Consider the following 18,748-nt stretch of genomic DNA (forward strand, 5'->3'; position numbering starts at 1 on the left):
ACACAGAGCTTTATCATGTAAAAATGCCCGCTAAAAAAAAGCTTTTCTACTAGTGCACTGCACGGTCAACGATTAAAGTAAACAACTGTCTACGTGACGTAAAAAAAGTGAAGATTACAGTCCGTGTTCCTCTTTTTATTGATGCTATTTCAAGGAAAAGTGCCATTGCCGTAAACTCAAAGAGGATAAAAACCCTACAGCGAAAGAAAACTTTTTTTTTATCCATCTTAAAACTCTACAATGAACTGCTCCCTTAGCGCATTTATACAATACTTTTGGTGCTTCCTAAAAATCACGTGACATAATGATGCAGTACTCCTTTTTAAGCGTAAAGAGATAGTTAAAGTAAAAACCATTGAACTTTCTTGAAACTAATTTTGTTCTAATAGTTAGAAAAAATACCAATGAAACCTTGAATAAAATGTAAGTTCACATTTTTTAACCATTTATCTCAAAATATACGCATAGATTTAGAGGTGAATAAAAAAAAACCTACTTTAATGAATATTAAAAGTTATTGTGTAAATAAAGCGATTATTCTGATGAAAATAAAAGTCCCAATTTTATCGTTTTTTTTTTTTTTTTTTTTTAAAACATACTATCAAGTAGATAAGAAGCTATGTAGCAGACTATACAAGAGAAAAAAATTGTTAATAAATATCTAGTGCTATTTTTTAGTGCACAATGTTGTTTATAGCAATGTTTCTCAACTAGTGGTACGCTTCAAATTCGTGAAATTCGGTAAAAGGTTCGTTTCTAATTACCAAAAAGGTACAATCGTAATGATTAAGCTAAAGTTTAACTATGAAAAAATTTTAAGTAATATTTGCATGCTTCTGAATTGAAAAACAGTATATTGCAATAATTAGTTAATTGACTTCGGAATTCTTATTGAAAAGAACAGAAAAAACAAACAGTGATTACTGTAAAGTGTAAAGTACTTTCTGGGTTTTACGAAAACTTACTCGTGCGACAAGGTGCTTTCGAATTTACAGACAGTACAGAAACAAGCTTGATTTTGAGAAGATCTTACGACTGCATTTAACCAAACTGGAGTTAAACATTATTAAACTTGGTAAACGAAAACAAGTTCAGAATTCCCTACTATTATTTTGAGATGTTTCTAATTTCAAGTCTGATTAACAAAATCTTTGCTATAAATTGTCCACTAAGACACAATTTAACGTTTTTACATAAATTACATATTCGTTAATTAACTTTAAAAGCTCAACAGTTAAACTTGTAACTAATAGAATAAATTTTAGTAAAAATAAAATGATTTTGGGGTGGGGGGAATGGATAGTTAACGATGTACAAAAAGGGGCACGGGAAAAAGATGATTTCTTTTTAATTGTTACAAATACTTTTGCTACAAAAAAAATCTCTTGTGCAGCATATATTTTGAACACAAATGTAAAGGATGAAAAATTTTCTGTCAAGTAAAGAAAAATATAGAATTTGCGAGATAATACACTTAGAACAATGTTAAAGCTTGTAGTTCTTGCTATCTGTCGAACTTTTCTTTTTATCAGACTTCTTACTAACTGTTGCTGAATGCTACAAATGAACAAGTGAAACAAATGACTGAAACCATTAATCAGATTAATGTGAATAGAATGTGACAGTTGTAGCAGAAGAACCTATAAAGAAAGTCTTATGTGTTGTGGTTTGTTGAAAGTTTCTTGATGACGTTTAGTTTTTCCATTGCATTGACTCCTTGTTTTTCTTTTTAGAGGGTATATAAAAATGCTTTGTTTTTCTTTTAATGTGTCCATTATAAGTATTTTTCTGGTGTTCGAAAGAGATGAAAATATTTTATTTCTTAAAAGCAATGGTTTGGTTAAATGCAGTGTTCAGAGAAACTTACAAATTCTATCAAAGTCGTTTAACAGTAACGTAGTAGTGTTGTTACTTTACATTCTGAAAAGAAAAATAACATTAAAACTGTCATTGCAATGAAATATTGCTCTGCACTCATTGATTTCTCTTATTCTTATAATAAATTGGCTCTGATAAGGTGACTTTTGGTCTGTTGAATCTTAAACGATTCAATTTGTTGAAATAAATAAGTAAAGTGGTGAAGGGGGCTGCTTTGCTTTGCGATAACAATTAGTAACATTGAGACAGTCTAAGAATTTCTGCTCTTTCAAACTGAATGAAAAAAGTATTCTCCAAGGTCAAGCATCAAGTTACCAGAGCCAAATTATACACTAATTTTCCTCCACGTTTTCGTGGCGTTAATGCCAATTTTTTTCTTATTATAATAAACAATCGATTGTAGATTTCTGATGTCTACTTTTTAGTGCAAGAGTCAAATTTAGTGTAGGAACTCTGTTAGAACGAAAGATGAATTCGTATTCCTGAAATAATGTATTAATCCATGCATATTGTTTTTCCATTTCTTAAATTGAGTAGGCTATTTGTTTGAGCCAGTTTCTAATTTTCCAGAAAAAAAAAGAAGTTTAATTTGAAGCTAAAAACATTTTACAATGTGGAAAATATGATGGGCTCAACTGAAATCCATTACATTTTATATAGAAAAGTTTCTAAATATTTCAAAGATATTATCTAAACTTATTCCAAACCAAAAATTTACGTTAAGTACCTGCTCTCCAAGTATTGCGTATCTGACGGTTTTAATAAAAATACTGAGCTCAAAACTTGAGCATAGTAGTTTTTTAACAGAGAAAAACCAGTACTTCAGTCATCTTGCATCTATCAATTTCTCGTTGGGTGCAATTGAAAATTCTGGTTTATTTTTTGAAGAAGGTTTTAATGTTATAAAAAGGATTTCCTTCCATGGTATAAGTCTTAATACATTTTAGCAAAGGCTGCTTTTGATCCGCGCTGTGTATTCGCATGTGGCAACGTGCGTGTCACTATTGCATGAAAGATTTTTTTTGACTGCTTTGAATAAAAAAGCTTACTTTGATATTAAAACGAAGTAATCGCTTTGACTGACACACTCGATTTATTATATTTTATTTGCGACAAAAAAAGCTAAAAACGATTAGTTAGATTGGCTGAATGACCGTAGTTAAGTATGGCATTGCTTTTTTCTTTAAAACAATAAACATAATAAAACTCCTTTCCCCTATTTAAATTCTCGCTGGGCGTTAGTGAGTCAGCAATTATTTAGTAATCACCAGAAATGTACTGGGTTCGGTAAACAATGAAAACGAAAACGAAAGTACGACCAAACTCTTTAAATAACTTTCAACATCTGCAATACAAACGACAATCAGCTTTTAAATGAAGAAATCAAAGTTGCTGATAAGAAGCAAGCAGAAAATGCTACTATAATATATATTATTAAGTTGTATTCTATCACTATATTTTTCGAATACTTCTTTCATATTAAATTATTTTTTCAACGACAATAAATTCATGAGCACTATGTATTTAAATTATCTCGGGGCGTTAGAGCGTCTGCAGTTATTTAGTACTCACCAGAAATGTTACTGAATGCTTTACGGTAAACAACGAAAACGGAAGAACGACCAAACTCTTTAAATAACTTTCAACATCTGGAATCCGAAAGACAATCAGCTGTTAAATGAAGCAATCGAAGTTGCTGAAAAGAAGCAAGCAGCAATGGCAGATACAAAAAAAGCAAAACTGTAACCACTAAACCTCTTTCTTTCCAGCTCGATGAAACAGCTAATGCCGATGGCCATGCGAACAAGAAAGTTGCCACTGTATCATCCGTTATGGGCCGCATCAGAAATGGTCAGATCATTACTTTCGCTGCCCCATATTACGGTATCAGAATTCATCATTTATTTTTACTGCCTCATTCTTTTACTATTTTGGTTATGTATGCTGCAGTCATTTTTGTCTTTTAAACGTTTATTGTTTTATTCCTTGCGTAAATAGATTGTCAGGGTAGATAGGATGGATAAACGATATTTTATTGTCATTTTATTTTATACATGCATACACTTACCACCTCGATATATATGTATTTCTTTTATTTATTATTTATTTCGTGCCAAATAAGTAGCTTTGCTTGAATCTTTTTGCAATGATATTTGATGCTGCCAATCTTATGATTTTGTTGAAACATTTTTTAGAGATTATTTCAGGTTATTAAGCTATAAATTGTAACCATTTACATGCTAATATTTCCCTCCTTTCCTTATTTAATGAGCAATAAATTAGTTTCAAAGTTTTTGAATTGGTACACTCATTAATTCATACGATTTTTGTAAGAACATCCTCATTAATTTACAGGATCAGTTTACTTCCTAATACATTCATGATTCATTATAAAGAAGATAGCTGTATTCGATTACATGTGTCGTTAAGTATGGCATTGCTTTTTTCTTTAAAACAATAAACATAATAAAACTCCTTTCGCATAGCAAATTAAAGATCCTGCTCTTAAGTATCCAATTGGCTGCAAAAAAAGAAATAATAATAATAATTTGTTTAAAGAGACACAACCCTAATCAACGCCCACCTATGAAAAACCATTATCACAGGACTTAAATATAAGTACATTTTAAATAAGTTGTTTAGTATAAAAACCTTCAGAATTTGTTTTTTTAAATGTTAGGATAGAGACAAAAAAAAAAAAAAAAAACATTTTGCTTTCTGCCAAAAGATTTTGTATTAAATACTTTTTGACAATAGTAAATTCATGCACACTTTTTGTTGAAATTCAAGTTGTGGTTACTACTTCGGTAGTTAGTTTGCAATCTTCAGAATTTTTTGTGCTACTTACTCTGCAAGTAAACTACGAAAACGGAAAAATTTCCAGACTCTTTTAATAACTATCTGCATCAATATCCTATAACACGATCATCTGTTGAATTATAAGGATCCAGCAGAAAGGCTACTGTAACTATAATATTAAAATCATTCCATCGCCATATTTTTCTAATACTTTTTCAATACTAAATACTTTTTTCGACGACAGTTAATTCATGAGCACTATGTATTTAAATTCTCGCTGGGCGTTAGTGCGTCAGCAATTATTTAGTAATCACCAGAAATGTACTGGGTTCGGTAAACAATGAAAACGAAAACGAAAGTACGACCAAACTCTTTAAATAACTTTCAACATCTGCAATACAAACGACAATCAGCTTTTAAATGAAGAAATCAAAGTTGCTGATAAGAAGCAAGCAGAAAATGCTACTATAATATATATTATTAAGTTGTATTCTATCACTATATTTTTCGAATACTTCTTTTATATTAAATTATTTTTTCAACGACAATAAATTCATGAGCACTATGTATTTAAATTATCTCGGGGCGTTAGAGCGTCTGCAGTTATTTAGTACTCACCAGAAATGTTACTGAATGCTTTATGGTAAACAACGAAAACGGAAGAACGACCAAACTCTTTAAATAACTTTCAACATCTGGAATCCGAAAGACAATCAGCTGTTAAATGAAGCAATCGAAGTTGCTGATAAGAAGCAAGCAGCAAAGGCAGATACAAAAAAAGCAAAACTGTAACCACTAAACCTCTTTCTTTCCAGCTCGATGAAACAGCTAATGCCGATGGCCATGCGAACAAGAAAGTTGCCACTGTATCATCCGTTATGGGCCGCATCAGAAATGGTCAGATCATTACTTTCGCTGCCCCATATTACGGTATCAGAATTCATCATTTATTTTTACTGCCTCATTCTTTTACTATTTTGGTTATGTATGCTGCAGTCATTTTTGTCTTTTAAACGTTTATTGTTTTATTCCTTGCGTAAATAGATTGTCAGGGTAGATAGGATGGATAAACGATATTTTATTGTCATTTTATTTTATACATGCATACACTTACCACCTCGATATATATGTATTTCTTTTATTTATTATTTATTTCGTGCCAAATAAGTAGCTTTGCTTGAATCTTTTTGCAATGATATTTGATGCTGCCAATCTTATGATTTTGTTGAAACATTTTTTAGAGATTATTTCAGGTTATTAAGCTATAAATTGTAACCATGCTAAATTGTAACCATAAAAACATGCTAATATTTCCCTCCTTTCCTTATTTAATGAGCAATAAATTAGTTTCAAAGTTTTTGAATTGGTACACTCATTAATCCATACGATTTTTGTAAGAACATCATCATTAATTTACAGGATCAGTTTACTTCCTAATACATTCATGATTCATTATAAAGAAGATAGCTGTATTCGATTACATGTGTCGTTGCAAAAGGTGACGAGAGAGTGGGAACCCTAGATTTTTGAAACTATTTTAATACAGATTTAAGAAGAGAAGCATGAAACGCTTAGTAAGTAAATGTTGTTGATCTATTGGATAGCACTGTAAAATCTCCGAGAAATGCTTAAATGAAATTTTAAAAAATCAGTAGTTTCAACATTTAATGCAAAAGTATTTCACTGTGGCAACTAATTTGGGATACAGTTTTCGCACTAAAGAGACGTACTATTTAAGAAGTTTCATTTCAAATTCCCACGAAAAAATACAATTTTTTTTATAGATTAGCACAATTTCTGTCATCAAAATACAATGTTGTCCTAAAGTTAAGCAGAATCTGTAAATTGAAAAAAACTATAAGTAATTATCTGTCAAGTTGTGTAAAATTGCTCATAGAGTAGTGGTTTTTGGAGCAAAATCATTCTGAATATGCAGAACATAGCAGGAAGTCGACATTGTTGTGTTGCATGAGTAACTACCAGAGGGAGTCACATACTGTATTAGACTGAAAAACTAACTTCTTATTTTAATTTCTTAAGCGAAAAGTTAACTATTCGTCAGATCATTTGTCTTTCAAGTTGTTCCTTTGGATAATAATATAAGTGAATAATATATTTCTTTTGCATTGTTTTCTTCTCTTATATCCGTATTATACTCGCATACTACGTTTCCCGCCATTCAACTTGTATTTTCTTAAATATATGCTCAATGTTATTAATAACGCTTAGCTTTTAGACATCAACCAGTGTATGGTAGTCCTTAAAATGTTTTCATTTACTTTAATTACTCATATGCTAAAGTTCATGTGCTATAAATTCCTTAAAACTAACGAATTATAAAGGAACAATAAGTATTTATTGACACGGATTCATTTACAAAGGAAGATTTTTTTTTTTTTGAGCAATCACGAACTGCTTATTGTTTTCATTTGACCGTTTAATGACGTCTGTGGCCTTTGAATTTTTTATATGTTTATACTGCAAGCGTCCATGTGCCCCACAATTGAATTATCTATAAACGACCTTTTTCTCTGTGCTTATAATGCAAGCGTCCACGTGCCTCGGAATTGAATTATTTATAAATATTTTTTTGACTTTACACGTTTCTTTCTACGCGAAAAGTGTACACAGCGCACAACGTCCAGCATCCGGCACATAACTTCCAGCATCCAGTTTTAACTCAAGATCTCAAAGTTCAAACTATTTTTTTTTGGAGGGGGGAGAGGGGAGAGAAGTACACAGAACAATTTAAGTTAGTTTGAAATACTTATGATTTTGTTTAAACTATCAAACCTTTCTTTCCTCGCAAGTTTAAAAGCTTGCAGTTGCGAAAAATATTTGGATGATGAAGAAAAATGAAACTCTCTTTCTAAGTTCATTGTATCAAAATGCATATAAGAAACAAATATAACTAAAGTTAAAAAACTGAACTATCGCAAGTAATATTGCAAGTTAGTTTTAATTCAAATATTATGACATACATTGTGATGAACTACTTCTGTTTCTTAAAATATCTCTTCAAACTTGGAAATAAGCCGCAAATTTCTTTAATACTAATTTGTATTGTGCAATCAAGGAGGAATAATTTGTGCGTTTTTCAGCACCGATTAATATTTTTTCAGTTAAGAAGTTTCTCTTGAATCGAGTATACACGCGGTATACTTTTCTTCTACCGAACCAGAAATTTGTGACAAATTTAGTAATTTTATTTGACACTGCTAGCTCAAAAAAGAGCAGTACGATAATTTGATTATGAGAGATGTGTTGACGGAGCTTGAAGACTAAATCCGGAAAGAAACTTATTTCTTCTTCTCCCTTCACATGTTAAATCTGTTGAACTAGTATTGGCATTACGTCTTCTATGGAGGCGTTGAATGATGCAAGTGGTGTGTTGCCCATTTAAAATCTATAGAAAGTACTGAATTAAAGGTATTTGTTTCTGTTAATAGGTTGGTCTTATACGGGTGTAAATCTAGTGCAGAATCTCACAATAGTTAATGTATAAATGGCAGGAAACATATAATGTGTAGGAAAATGTAGCGCGAAGTAAATCAGTTAGGAAAAATTATTCTTTATTTTAAATAAGCAAACTTAATATTTTTATTTTTCGTAATATGTTTTACAGTCTTTAAAGTTGTTACCAATAGGCTCTTGAATAAGATATACTCATTTTGTTTAATGTTTATTCCTTCTCAACGGATGGGCTACTTATACATAATAATCCTTAAAGCCGCCAAATTTGGCAGTATTTTAATTTGATCCATAACAACGTAAATGTTACTTTTAATACTTTACATAATCTAGTAGTTGTTTGTACAATCAAGAAGTGTTAAGAAAATATTAGAAAAACAAGCACAACTGCCATTCGTTCAATGAAGACAAACAATTTCCTTTATTGTTACCAAAAGTTTCTCTGAATATGCAGGTAGCTATTTTATGCTCAATCTATCATTACGGGTATGACATTCTGAAGTATGTATATTTGCTCTTCTTTCCAGTAATTTTACTTTCGTTTCTAACTTTTATATTTTTTGAATAACTAAGCAGCCGTTATGAAGTCTGCTGTAATGTATCAACTTTCTACAAGAATCGTGTTACAAAATAATGATTTGTGCAGGTCGCGAACACTGAATATTGCCTAAAGTAAAAGTTTTACCTTTCTTCCCTTGTTGAAAAAGAAGAGAGTTTTTGATAATGTATATTGCCCCGAGTGAACACCGGAATTTCATTTAGGACTATTTCCTGAATAAACAACATTTTGTATGCCATTTTATAGTGTTGAAAATGTAGTTATCAAAAAAATTTCGACTCTTTTTAAAGGCACACTGATTTGCAGTTTTTTTTTTTTCAATGTTATTGCTTTCTGTTGTTTAACTACTTTGATATTTTGAAGCCGTAATAATTAATTCTGTACTATAACTTCGTTTAAGTTTTATTACATGCTTTGTCATGTCAGTTAACATTTCCAGTGGCTGATCTTTGTTTTTGAATTTTCAACGACTTCTTCCGTAAGAAGAACTTTACTGTTGTATGGATTTATCACTAAAATGAAAGCATTTTTACTGGCCTTAATTAGAGTTATAAGTACAAAATTAACACGAGAGAACTCATGATGGATCCTTGGTCTCCCCAGTCATCTTAAACTTTCTATTTTTATACTGAATTGATGTTGACTAGATCTTAAATAGCTTAATTTCTAAGTGTTTTTGTTCAAGAGAACTGGCCATTAGTTAGTGTTTCTCATTTGTTGATAAACTACATTCATTTTTTAGAAGGCCAGCTGAAACTGAAGGCTAAGTTCAGCTGATGGCAAATACAGAAAACCAAAATCTCTCGTAGGAAAATTTACTTGCAAGTTCAATCCAATTATATCTATGACAAATGCATTGAAGTTCAATATGGATGTATATTGAGTGTTATTTCAGTGGTTTTTCTTTATTTCGTTCATCTTTTTACGCATAGTAAATCTTTTTAAGAAACTTGTTGTTGTAATCAATTTAAAGAATGTTTTATTGTTATTTATATGCAGAAATATCTATTTTACAAATTAACAAGGTTTTTAAAATTTACATGTATAAGTCGCAGTGAGCAAAAAATAATAAAGGGTTCATACAGGCACCCCGCGTTACCTTTTATGTGCTGCTTAGCACGCGAGTTTTACCAAGTTAAAAACAAATACAGCAGCATGATGTCTGGCATAAACGAACCATTGATAAAGCAGTATAATTATCTGCATGGGGGTAGTTTTTTTTTTTTTTGAAGCGTTTATTCAAATTTATCAAATGCTATTGAATAAATTTTTACGTCACAAAAAAAAAAAAAAATAACAAGTACTTTTTTGCAATCTTCTTTGTATTAGTATTTTCGGTTAATTTGCACCAATCTTCTTTTCTTCTAAAAAAAGCAAAATTTCTCAAAAACACACGTTTGCATTATACTAGTTTTAATTATAAAACCAATCCAAATCAGCAGCAACATGTAATAGTAAGATCTACCTGTAGAGGGAAAGAATTTTGGACAGTTAAAAATTTAGACCAGTGAAAACAATAAGGAATGAGTCAGTAGAAAGGCTAGCTATTGCTGCGCTCTATATAAGTTATTATTTTATTATTATTATTATTATTACACTTTATTCTTATAAACCGTTGGTGAGTGAAGACTATTGTAGAACATACAATAGTCTTCATATTTATGGAAGATGAAATTTAATTGAAAATTACTTTTATATGCATTTCACATAAATTTAGCACATAATTTAATCTTTTGTATGGTTCATCTTTTAAAGGATTTTAGATAGGCTTAGAGGGCTCAGTGGGTCGCATGCGACCAATTGGTCAAATATTGAGCATTGTTGCTGCAAAACTTCTTAAACTTCTAAACATTTTTGCAGATAATGACATTATCTTCCTACATGAACCTTATAAGGAATTGAATGGGGTGGTTCCATCCCCCCTTTTCTGGAGTATTGCGGAACACGCTTAGGTAACAGGAACTATGATTTTAATCACCAACAAACAGTCAGAAGGTCCATTTTTTTCAAACCCAGTTACTCTCAGAGAGAGTGGTCTTGATACATTGCACAAAATGTATGTTTAAACTCATCAAAAGGAAATTGAAGGATTAAAAGCTGATACATTGAAATACAGTTTTTCCGAGACCCCAATTGATTCTATCAACACTTGCATTCGAGAGCAACTATAAGGTAGAACGATTTGGGAATAAATAGACTGGATATGTTGACGAAGTGGTCTATTGGTAAATATTTAAAATGTGTGAATAAATGTTAATATTTTGAAATAAACTCCTTACTTGTCAATACACGAGAGCAATCTCATTTATGAATGAAAATAACTATTATACGTAGAAAATAACCAATAGCTGCCATACATTTCCTTTATCAAGCATCACATGCATCAAAACACAAGGAGTAATTTCGAAGAAGATTACTCATTTTCAATGACAGCATTTCTTACCTTTACATTGATTAAATGAAACAAAGATTTCTCAATGTACAAATACTATCTGAGCCAAGAAAGAATATTCTTCAAATGTCATAAAAAACCCTTTTGGGTATTTTCAGTGTTCTCTATCAGACTAATGTTCCTTTCTTTCTTTCTATTATTTATCTCAGCCGGTCCATTTATTAGATCTTTCCTTGGTGGTCTGTAGCAGCTTCGTCCCACGGGAAATTTTATGTCACCAAAAGATGGTTAGAACAGAAGAAAAGTTTGTTATATAACCCATGTGTTTTATTAGATCGGCCTTTTTTCTGAGTGAAACACAAATACGAGTGTTTGCGCACACTACAAAGCTAAGTCAACTGTTTTTCATTTGGGTAATTAAATACAATGTTTGTAATTAAAAATTAATTAACATTCACGCAACTGTTTTCCATGAAAATATTAAATTAAGATATATTTCACAATAAATGTTTTTGTGCGATTCTCGAAAAAATGTCCCGTGCGTAACGCTAAGATTTTTATTACATTCAAGTAACTATTAATTAAATATGGGATTAACTGTTATGCTTTGATAGTATCTTAACGCATGTATTATTCCCCAATAGAAATAATTTTTGGAAGGCTTTGGTTAGCTCGAAAAAAGAAAAAACTTAGCGTTACGCACGGGACATTTTTTCGGGCATCGCCCTTTTCGATCCATGTAGACATGAAAAAAGTGCTTGCTTGAAAACTTTTGCTTGCCGTGATATATTATGCGTACTTTCTCTGTCACAATGTAGTTGCTACTTGTAAATTCTTTCTTATTTACAATTGATACCGAGGAGTTAATGATTTTACTTTTTGATAGTTCAGAGTCCTTTACTAGCAATTAAAAATTCAAAACGCTCCCTCTTTCTCTTCTTAAACCAATACCAAATTACTTTCAAAAATTCAATCAACGAGACAGCAATGGGAGGTCATACGAGGTCACTGTGATCATTCAAAAATTTCTTATTTTTGTCTAATGATTCGGTGCATTTTGAGATAAATAAGAGCATTGCAAAATTACAATTAAAAAGCAGTGTAAGTATTATCTGCTCATATTTTATCATTCGGAAAAATTAAAATTTCCCCGCTCCCAAAAGTATTAGTTTGAGGAGACCCTATATTCATCTCTCATAAATTCTCGCTAACGCCTAATTTTGCAAGGACATTACCGCAGTTCACAAAAAGAATCAATTTAATTTCTGATGAATTCATAATACATTCATTACAACACAAAATAATGCGATCCCTAGTGGAGGAGCCCTTGTAGAACGATTCTTGGTTTTAAATTGTACAAGTTACGTTATGTAATGTAATGCGGGGTTACCTATGGTTGCTATGTAATTGTCAAACGGCCAGTAAAGACGAGTCTATCTGAATGAGGGGAATGGAAAGTTTTGACGGGTGTGTTCTGCTGTTTCGTATAATTTAATGTGATTCTGCTCAATTTGAAGCCTAACACATATCTTTAAAAGCTGGCAACCCTACAAACTAATAGATTTGTCCACGTCTTCCTGTAAATCGGATGTTTACCTTTCTATCTCATCATCGGACACACAATATATGCATGTTGTTGGTCGATAGCACAACATCTTGAAATACCTAGAAGGTATTAAAAAAAATCATTAAAACATTGGTTTAAATAATTAGTACAAATGTACTCAAAAGTAATAGCTACTGTTGGACAACTATTTCGACCTAAAACTAGCGACTAATGTAGGATGGAGGTAGTATGATGTAAAAAAAAAAAATAACAGAAATCACTAAACTTGGCATAAAAAGGTAAGAGAAAAACGAATGCTCTTTCTGACCTATGATAAACCATTTATTTTATTTTATTTTTTCGTATATGAAATTGAAACTGTTTTAGTATGAATGAATTATCTCCCACTTTTCGTGCTAAAGTTCAATTTCAATTTAAGAGGAAATACACACAAGTTTTAAAATGTTCTTCAAATTCTTGTACCATTTTGACATAAGATCATTTTTTAGAGAAAAAAAAAAGAACTCCAATCTTCACATTTTATTATACCCAAGTTTCACGATCGTATAAAAAGTAAAGCAATGAACTCGGTACATTTTTAAGATTTAAGAGGGCAATAGAAGTCTCCAGCAAAGCATCAAGTAGTGGGACTAAAATTGAAAAGAAAAATCATTTTCTATACAATAAGCTATTGAATCGTTCTTGAAGTAATGGTCAAGTTTTTCAATTCCATTTAACACTTCAGGAATTCCTCGGGAAACTTTCTGGACGGTGAGTGATTGCATGATACATTTTTACTTATACTTCTTAGAATCTTGCAATTTTTTTTTCGTTAAGAGTTCTGCAAAGCTCTTTAAACATATTGATTTTATTTGCTCTCTCTGGGTAAAAATGTTTTTTTTTCCTTTTAGAATGTACATCATACATGAAAATCAATGATTTACACTTAACAAACACTTATCATTATCATTATAGACACTATCCTTCCTTAATAGTGTAACTTTTGAATTTATTTTTAACATAAACTTATTTATGTTGTGAAAATAATTTCATATTAGCAACGTTCTGGCACTGATGAGGTAATTCGGGGTTCCTCCCTTCTCGTCCCTCAAAAAAAATTTAGTGTTATATGCAAACATGGCGTTCATATAACTTTAAAAAACTTATTTTCCCTAAATTTTGTTAACTTACATTAATTCTTATATTAATTTAATTCATGATGATGGTAATGTCTTGACTTAGATAGAGTTTAGTTTTTTTATACCTTAATTTTAAAGTTCATTAATTAATAAATATTATTATTGGTATATTCAGTAAATTACCGCCCAATAGCCAGGGCTAAAGCAGATGGCTTCCTTAAGAGGTTTTCCATTCCCAGCTCAGTCACTTTCCTATGCCGTGCTGATGAGTGCTAATAAGCACGAAAACTGCAGTCCTCGGCTGGAAATGACTGAGCTGGGCGGTGTATTTCATGTATTATTATTGGGTATTTAATTTCGCCCATGCAAAAAACAATTATTTTCCTTTCAATAGATTTAGTTTTATTAACAACCGATCCCAAAAAGCTGATTGTGCATTTCCATTTACTCATCAGATTTTATGAGATTACTTGGAGAATCATCAGGACACGGTAGATGGTTTGGAAATACTTTCTAATAAAAAAAAGGGTGTTTCTTCAAATTAAATTTCTTTTTTTATTTTTTCTAACGGACTGCGTTAATGGCAAAACCTTTAGCAGACCTAATGCGGTCTGTCGATATGGTATCCATTCTTTCACGTACTTGCACCACTATCAGCGGATATATTACTGTTTCCCTCTAGATGGAGACACCTGGGTTCTCTTCAACGCGAAACTGCGCTATTAAATAAATTTTGAAAAATCCACTCGCCGACAGAGTTGTGTAGTAATTAGACGCTGATGTAACCACTACACAACTCTGTCATGCTTTTACATAAATAACTGTGACCAGAGGGTAGGCAGTCGCTAAAAAAACATCTAATTAAATTTAAGGGAAATAAAATCTCCTTGTCATTGGTCTATTTTGTTTATTATTTTTACTGCCTAAGCGGATAATGGATTCAAGTACAACACTTGGCTGAAATCACTTCCTAATGTAATGGTCTTCAAGCTAGGAAAATGTTGACAGAATTAATATATATATATATATATATATATATATATATATATATATATATATATATATATATATATATATATATATATATATATATATATATATAATGTTTTAAATCTATGAAAACAAAATTAATTGAAATTCCAGAAGTATATCTTCATCTAGATGTCTTTCAACAAACTTCATTGACCACTGTATCTGGTTAGTGCTAAACTGATTTTAACGCATCAGCTGCTACGCCAGTCACTGGTGTTCAGCCCACTTTAGTCATTGGTAAATAATTTAAACAGCTTGCTGCTGCAAATTAGAAAATAAAACCTCTTTATTATTTATATTGAAAACGTACCGATACTAAACTTTTAAATTCCCTTACTCACACATTTATATCTGAATTTGATTCATATTCATAGATATAGGGTTTTTTTTGGCTTTTTTACAGGTTTTGAGACTTTTACTTTCAAAAAAACACTTATTTCTTTAAAGAAAACTTTGAAACGTGAAAAACAAAATAAATAAATAAAATGCGGGAATAGTCACCTTTTTTTTTCTTTTTGTAAAGATGAAAAGTGTCATTGTATCGTCCTTTACGAATTTCTGAAACGGAAATCTCTCATGTTTCTTCACATGCTTTTAAATAAAACTTAAATCTCAAACTTAAAATTTCTTACATGCATTTCAAAGATAATGCGCAAAAACATGACATTTTCTAAAATGTTACATGTTCTAACAGAAAATAAATATTTAACTTCTTAAATTTCGTGACGCTAAGATTGTAAGCATTCAGTGTTAAAGCGAGGAGTTATAAAATATTTCTCTCTGTGTAATATGGTCCTCGGGCAGTTGTCAGCTTTGTATTCAACAGAAAATTGGAAACTTTTTCTTAAAGTAATGTTTTTACAAAACTTTTGCATGTATTTAAGCTAACTTTAATCCACGAAAACCTTAAAAAGATTTTGCGACTTGTGATGTTTCCGTTTAAAGAAAAAGTTCTTTTTGGAAGAGGAGATGCAGGAGAGGGGGTGTGATAAAACATTTGAAGTGTTTACTTTCTCTTGCACTTATTCACAATTTTTCGTTCTTAAGCTCTGTGAGGGGTAAGATTTGAATGCATTTATCTTATACTTCTCAACTCACATTTTTTCTTAATTGGAAAAAATAAAATTTGTTTTGAAGATTTTTTTTTCTTTTGAATCTATAAAGCATAAACTTACTGAAAAGATGAGACGTTTTAACTCTTTATAGAAGGAGAATAACTTATAATCTAAACACGAAAGCATTACTTTAGGCACTTTAACGTATGCTACTAGTATGGCATTTTCAAATCCTAATTCAATGGGCTTTTATTATTATGTATGACACGCAATACCACCAAAAAGCCATTTTTCTCCATTACTTTTACTTCATTTGAAATACAGAGAAGTAAAAAAGAAATAAATGTAAAAATAATCTTGTTCAAAACTGTTTAAAACATGCTTTCTAAAATATATTTTACGTCACAAAAAGAGGGGGGAATGTTGTTCTCATGAGCAAAATAACTTGCTTTTAAAATTGTTTTTTAAATGTACTGAAGGAGGCTTTTTCAGTTGATACTAGAGACATAAACATGTTTTATTGAAATATACATTCCTTAAAATGTTCACTTTTCTGTCATATATTCAAAAAGCTATGAAGAGCAAAAAATAACGAGACATAAAAAGATGAATTTAAAGAAAAATAAGTTAATAATTTAATTTTTAAAAGATGAACAGAGTTACAAAACATTTAATATTGAAACAAAATGCAGATACAAAAACGTAGGATTACTTAAAAATTAATAAAAGCGTTATCTGTAGTAAAATTTGAGTAGTTTTCAAAAATATTTAATTCTTGATACAGATAAATTATAATCCAGATTTTTACTATATGTTTTACGTAGTTTTGATGTGCAGATGGCATTTTTACCGTTATAATGTCATTTAAACTTTAATACGTGTGTTTATTCATGACAAGCTAGTTGTGGATTAAGAGAGTTAAAACGAGTTTTACATTAGTTGAATTGAATTCGCTTTGTGGAATTTTTCCGCACAATCATGTTTCTTGTTAGTTTAAATTACCGTTGTGATTTTCTCTATCCCAGGAAAATTAATTTTCCTACCAGATATTTTGAAAACAGAAAATAATTTTTGTAATAACTTTTTTTTTGCTTGAAAGATCATCATTAAAAATGTATGTCGAAAAAAAAACGTTTTCTTGATTTTCAAACTATTACCATAACGGCCAAATCTATATTGTCTTTATATAAAATGGAAAGTTAATGCATTTGATATGGCTTGTAGTTTTATGATGATTTTTCCTTCTAATTGCCTAAAGCATAGTAAACGCAAAATAAGAAAAGAGACCAAGGACATTCTAAACAAGAATAATATATTAAAAACGTTACGTTGTACCTCAACGCTCGAAGATCCGTGTTTTTGTTTTCTAGACTTACTGTTCGCATAAAAACTCTCCTGATTCAAATTTTTTCTCCCAGTGATCTCCATCTAAATACATTGTCCAGTTCTGGAAAGAAAACTCCTAGTTTCGCATTTCTGAAGTGAATGTCTTATAAAGTAAAAAAATGTTTACTTTCGAAATGAAAAAATCCGGTGTAGATCACAGTTAATACATTTTAGCTTTATAACGTCTTTTTCTATTATACACTGCTCCAACATAATCTAAATTTAATCATAGCGTTTTTTTAATCAAAATATTTCTTTTAAACGCAGCATACGTCCGGTTATACATATTGATTTTAACATGTTGGATTTCCAAATTTGCTTTCCCCCTCCCTTTTTGGCGTAGTATGGGTTTGCTTCTAGTTTTCATTACACCGAAATTTGAGTTCGCTGAATTTTCATAACTGCTTTTCAACAAAGTTATATCTGTTTACATGCGTGCCACGTTATCTTTTCCAAAAGTTAGAGTGTTAGGGGTCAAGAGAGACGTTAAAAGATTCAAAAATTTCTGAAGGACTATTTTTATTGATATTATATCTCTGTAATTATATAGCTTTCCAGCGTTAATTTGTAGAAGACTTTACTGAGGTTAACGTCGATTGCTTATTATTTTTATACCACGCATGGTAGTTAAATTAATTTTATGAAAGTAGTTTATCGGCCTGACGGTTCAAAAAGGTAAACTTTTTACCCTCCTTTTATTAGCTTTCATCGTTCTTTTTTTTTTCAAATAAAAATACTGTATTTATGTGTGTCCGTTGAGAGAAGAGGGAACATTCAGTTTGGATTGGATTTCTTAACACATTAATGTTTACATCTGTATGTAGGAGAGGGTGGTCCAATGCAGGTAGGCCTTCGTACGCCCCCCATAGTGTGTTAGCGGCGATGAATTCGTATGTCGTGTTTACTCGAACACTCCCGAGTTATTATCAGTCCCAGCGAAGCAGCAGTGAAAACACATGGAGCAACCAGGCTTAAAATTTAAAAAAAAAATGATACATTAAGAAAATGCAGTTTTGTAACTTGTGATTAGTCGAAGAACAGCTTATTTTTTTATTTTGTCGATAATACACTCTGTCGCAAAAAAGTATATGCATCCAGAAGAAATTGAGCTACACTCACGAAACTTGGCAGGCATGTAGTGTATAAGGAGATAAGAAAATGATTAAAAATTCAGAATAAAAGACAATTTTATTAAACAGTTAAGCATGCAAAAGGTTACAAATCAGTAAGTAGTAAAGCCACCTGTGGCAGCTATACAAGCCGAAACACGACGTGGCATCGAATCAATTAGGTCAATTATGACCCCCTGCGGAAGATCATGCTATAATCTTTGCAACCGCGTCGTTAATTCCCCTGTATCCCGGGATGACTGCAGTTGCCTTCCCTTCACGTCCAGACATGCTCTATTGGCGAAAGGTCTGGTGACCTGGCAAACCATGGGGAAAACGTCATACCCCTGAAGACAATGTTAAGAGAGACGCGTAGTATGTG

The sequence above is a fragment of the Uloborus diversus genome, chromosome 5 (genome assembly GCF_026930045.1).
Source record: "Uloborus diversus isolate 005 chromosome 5, Udiv.v.3.1, whole genome shotgun sequence".
Lineage (NCBI taxonomy): Eukaryota > Metazoa > Arthropoda > Arachnida > Araneae > Uloboridae > Uloborus > Uloborus diversus.